This window comes from Lactuca virosa, chromosome 3 (assembly GCF_052849685.1).
Source record: "Lactuca virosa cultivar CGN04683 chromosome 3, Lactuca_virosa_CGN04683_v6, whole genome shotgun sequence".
In the NCBI taxonomy this organism is placed as follows: domain Eukaryota; kingdom Viridiplantae; phylum Streptophyta; class Magnoliopsida; order Asterales; family Asteraceae; genus Lactuca; species Lactuca virosa.
Genome location: NC_136428.1, coordinates 90,477,117 through 90,483,116, shown reverse-complemented (window position 1 = coordinate 90,483,116; position 6,000 = coordinate 90,477,117).

Here is a 6,000-nt window from a genome sequence, read left to right as displayed (position 1 = left end):
GCTTTCTGGGATTAGCCGGATATTACCGAAGATTTATCCAAGGCTTTTCTTCGATAGCTGCTCCATTGACAGCTTTGACCCATAAAGGAGCTACTTATACTTGGAATGAGAAGCACGAGGAAGCATTCGAGAAGCTAAAGAAGAAGTTGTGTGAAGCACCGATTCTTTCTTTACCTGATGGAGTTGAAGACTTCGCAGTTTATAGCGATGCATCTGGAGTTGGGTTGGGTTGTGTTCTGACCCAAAGGGATAAGGTGATAGCATATGCATCGAGACAATTGAAAGAACTCGAAAAGAACTACCCCACTGATGATCTGGAGTTGGCAGCGGTAGTATTTGCCCTAAAGATATGGAGGCCTTATCTTTATAGCATAAAATTCAAACTTTTCACTGATCATAAGAGTCTTCAATATCTCTTTAATCAGAAGGAATTAAACATGAGACAACGACGCTGGCTAGAGTTGCTTAAGGATTACGATTGTGAAATACATTACCACCCTGGTAAAGCAAATGTTGTAGCTGATGCTTTAATCCGGAAGGTGATCCTTAAAAGGAAAAGGCCAAGCACATTAAGAATCAAAGTTGTCTCAACGATTGTGGAAAGCATCAAGAAAGCTCAGGAAGAAGCTTTAGAGAAAAATGACCGAAAGGAAGAACGTTTGGGCAAAACGTTAGTGTTTGGTACAAACGATCAAGGACTGAAGGTATTCCAAGATGGGATTTGGGTACCTAAGACGGGAGGAATAAGAGATCTTCTGATGGAAGAAGCTCACAAGACCATGTACTCGATTCATCCCGGCAACACGAAAATGTATAAGGATCTGAAATCCAACTACTGGTGGCCAATGATGAAGCTCGATGTTGCAAATTATGTGGTCGAGTGTGTGACATGTGCGAGGGTTAAGGCACAACATCAGAAACTGTATAGGAGTTTTGAAGTTTTACCCGTACCCATGGGTAAATGGGAAGACATCACCATGGATTTTGTGACTAAACTGCCCAGAACGAAGAGCGGTCACGACATGATTTGGGTGGTCGTTGATCAGTTTACTAAAAGTGCACATTTCATAGCAGCCATTGAAAAATGGTCTATGGATAAACTTGCAAATGCTTACGTGAAGGAGATAGTAAGACTTCACAGTCTTCCTTTAACGATTGTATCAGATCGTGATAGTCGTTTCACGTCAAGGTTTTGGAGAAGTCTACAAGAGGAATTGGGTACGAAGTTGTGTCTAAGTACAGCATACCATCCGCAAACCGATGGTCAGAGCGAACGAACGATTCAAACATTGGAAGATATGCTAAGAGCATGTACCCTGGAATTTCAAGGTAACTGGGATGAACATTTACCTTTGGTAGAACTTTCTTACAATAATAGTTTCCACTCGAGCATCAAGATGGCACCTTATCAAGCTTTGTATGGACAAAAGTGTCGAACGCCGTCATGTTGGCTTGAAGCTGGAGAAAAGCAGTTTATGGGACCCGAGATAGTTCATCAGACTGCTGAAAAGCTTAAAGTGATTAGGGAAAGGATGTTAGCAGCTTAGGATCGTCAAAAGAGCTATGCTGATAAGAAAGACAACTGATAACATTCGAAGTTGGAGATTCGGTTTTACTTAAAGTCTCGCCATGGAAGGGACTTATAAGATTTGGTAAAAGAGGAAAGTTGAGTCCAAGGTTTATTGGACCGTTTAAAGTTCTTCATAGGATTGGGAACCAAGCTTACAATCTAGATTTACCAGAAAAACTAGATGGTATTCAAAACACTTCTCACGTTTGTTATTTGAGGAAGTTCGCGGGAAAAGTTCCCGACATAATTTCAATTTCTGAGTTCAGGATGGATGAAAGCAAAAGGCTAATTGAAGAACCAGAGGCAATCGTTAACCGTAAGACTAAGAAGTTGTGACGCAAGATGGTCGATTTAGTACTTGTGCGATGGAAACATACGAATGGTCCAAATCTCACCTGGGAAACGGAGAGTGACATGATGAGTTGCTATCCGCATTTATTTTTTGATGTATGATTCCGGAGACGGAATCATCCTAAGGAGGAGACAATTGTAACGCCCGTGTTTCTTGGCTAAGCATTAAAGATGATGTAATAGTTTAGGTCAACTATTGTAACGTGTTTTGAAGTAATAAGAATGAATTATGTGAATTTATGTGTAACACCCAAAATTTTCAAACCAATTTAAACTTTTAAAACATGTCAAGTTCATCAAAACATTACAACTTTGTTTTCAAAATATTATTTATCAGAGTATTCCCAAAAACATAAACATAATATGAGGAGCTGTACGATCATGCCTTCGCCTTGTCACGATCCCCTGATGTACCTGAAACAATAAACTGAAACTGTAAGCCCGAAAGCTTAGTGAATTACCCCCAAAATACCGATACACATACAGTCCACATAACCATATCAGTAATAACATATCATAACAAACTGAAACAACATACAATGGGTCCACAACTTTACGAGCTGGGTTACCCCTGGGCCCTCAGTACGAGTCTGGAATGCCTACCGGGCCCTCAGCTCGTATTTGGAATGCCATCGAGCCCTCAGTACAAGTTTGGAATGCCTACCGGGCCCTCAGCTCATATCTGGAATGCTCTTGAGTCCTTAGTATGAGTCTGGAATGCCTACCGGGCCCTCAGCTTATATTTGGAATACTCTAGGGTTTGTTGGCTACCGCACGGAGCAGTACTGTTGGATTAATGCCTAAGTCCATATCTATATTTGGTATGTACTTGACCCGACCCGGCATGGTCCATTTGGGTTGCACTTCACCGGCACAATTTATATAGATAGTCTTTTGAGAATAGTATATTTATGATTTATATTAATATATTATAAGTTTTAATATATTAATATGGAATCATATTATTTAATTAGTATTGATCAAGAATTAATTTAGAATTAATTAAGTGATCAAAAAGAACTAATTAAATATGGACTCTTATATATATGGAATGGGCCAAGTTCATTTAGGTTGGGCTAAGCTTTCATGGATGATCCATGGAGCTTTTAACCCATGGATCCTATGTAAATGAAAGGTCATGGGTATTAGGGTTTACATGGATGTAACCCTAATCCTCCATAATATATAAAGGGGTCCTTGGCTCACAAAATTGGCACAAGTGTGTGAAAATAAGAGTGGGCCGATTTTAGTGTGCATACATATTCTCTCAAGTTCTTCCAAGGTGTTTTGGTGATTTGTGATTCCATTTGAGGCTTCCACACTATTGGGGCTAAGCTCTTAAAGCTTGAAGACATCAAGCTACATCAAAAGGTATGTCATCTAACTAGAACTTTGTAGTATAGGTGCTTCATAATATGCTAGTTAGGATGAAACCTTGGAATAGTTAATATTTGCATGTATAATAGAGAAAACATAGATCCAAGGTTTATAGGGTTGCATGTACACCATAGGAGTGTTAGAATGCTCAAAACCCAACAGTGGTATCAGAGCCATGGGTTGTTTTCTATTATATTTGATGCAAATGTATTTTTTTTTCAAGTTAAAGGAAAAAAAAAGGAAAAAAAAACATGAAGTTTGTCATATTTTAAGATAATTACTTGATTTTATGAAAAACTAATTATTTTTAAAATTTGAGTCACTTTACTATATGAGTTGAATTAGGTCAAATTTAGTAAAAGATAAAATGATATGATTATTTTATTAGTTTTAAAAGTTTGATCTAAAGAGTTTTTTGAAACCTCCATAAGTTATGGATATGAAAAGGTTTTAAAAAAAATTGATTCAAAGTTTTTTATGGAGTTACAAAACTTGGTCTTAATGTTTTAAAATTCCATAACTTGTTCTTAAGTTATGGAACATGAAAAGTTTTTTTTGTGTTACCTTGTTTTATAAGTTAATTTAGATTGATGAAAAATATTATTTGTTAAGTTGCTTTCAATCCATATTAATCTAAAAGAAGTTCATAAAAGGTGTTTTTGTAACTTTTCTTCAAGTCACATTTATGAATCTAAAAACTCATAAAAGTGTCATAGGTTACACAAAAATGAAGAGTTTTTTTTTTCATTAAACTATTTTATGACTCCATAACTTGTCCTCAGGTTATGGATGTTTAAGAGTCACTTCTTTAAAAGTGTTATTAAAGAATAAGAGGTTACATAAAAATGAAGAGTCTTCATTTTAATGAACCACTAAACTCATAAGTTATGAAATGAAAGGTTTTGAATAGTTTCAAAACTTGCCCTCAAGTTTTGGAATTTGTAAAGTCTCACACACATTAATGCTTTAATTCCAAACTCTACAATTTTAAAAGTTAAAATTCAAACTTTATGGACTTCATTAAATTAGTTAAAGTGTTTAATTAAAAGAGTTAATAATTCCATAAAGACATGGTTTAAGTTAATTAAATTAAGAGTATAGTTTAATTAATAGATTAAACCACCAAGTATTTTAAATGTTTAAAATACACCCTTATACTATTATTATAATTTTAATTATATAGATATGTATAAGATAAAGTCAATCTTACCGTTAGTAGGCCTCATTCACAAAGCCGGTCTATAAGGGGGGTATAAGGTTACTGCCTATAAAATGACAGTTTAATGGGTGTCCACTCTCACCCACCGCTTCCTTGACCGGTGGAGGGTCGTTAGCCGAACAGGTAGGACAAGGAATATAATTCGCCCTTTATTATAAGTATAATGATAAATACTAAGTAACTAAACACTTATAAATTCCCAATCTTAGTTACTTAGGAAAATGTGAATAAGGTGCTAATCCATGAAATTACACTTTGCACTTTGTTTAAGCTGTTAGTGGAGCGTGTGTGGTTAACCGACACACTAACCTGGACTTAACAAGGTAGGCAAAGGGTAACTTAATGTTTATCATAGTATCGTTGGAGCGTGTGTGGTTAACCGGCACATCGATTGAGGGGTAAATATTAAGGGTACCAAGTATATTTGCATGGTTACTTCACACCTTGTTTTGTGATCCTCGGCATCCCAGTCACAAAACCTGAAGGGCACACTCGAGATTGAAACATGCCATTGAAAAGTTCAATGAATCTCAAAAGAATCTAGGAGTTTCAAAACCAATTAAAACCTAATAATACATTTCGTTTATCTTGGTGGAAATTGGTGAATCGTCATTCACCTACCTTCAAATATTTTATAGCTTGGATTACGGCATCCCTCTTCCAAGTTATAAAATAGTTTGTTGGGTCCTAGCCTTAATATATCATATTGGGTGTTATATTAAGGACTTAAATCAACTTTACGTGAATTTCTCCCATTGTTGATGTCTGGTTTAGACAACAATGATCTTCCCAAACCAAGCTTTCCTAATGAATATGACTTCCCGAGTTTGGCTCATGGAAGTCATACTTCTCTTCCTCCACCTCCTCCAATTATTCTCCCTAACCCACAAATTCAATGTCACTCAAGCCCTAATGGCAAGCATGGTCTATGTGTGATCACATCTTAGAGATGAAGTCACATATTGACAAGCCGGGAGAGTTGGGTGTCAAAGTCTTGAGAAAGTTGGATGTTCAATCACTTTCTAAGTCACATAGTGAGTTCCTTTGGGACTACTATGAAACAGACTATGACATGAACCATAATGATCATATATATTTGCTTGATGTTGCTGAATCAGCAATGATTTGGAACGATAGTAAAGCAAATTTGATTAGAAGATCAACTTCCCAAAAACTTTATGGACAATGACAATGGTGACACTGGAAATCCAGAAAAAGCATTCTCTTCCCAATGGAAAGGGATTGGCCATAGTAAACCCGGTTGACCAAATGGGAAAGAGAAAGGCTAAGTCTGAGATAGTCCCATTACCAAAGGGTCCATATGTTTATTTTGCCAAAGGAAGGGGCGTTGATTGCAAAGCTGCCAAATTTACCTAAGGATGTTAAAGTCAATAAGTTTGACTCTACATCAGGTAGAGCCCATTATCTAACTCTGTTAAGTTCTATTCTGAGATCCTCGTTACATGATGTGACTGGGTCACAT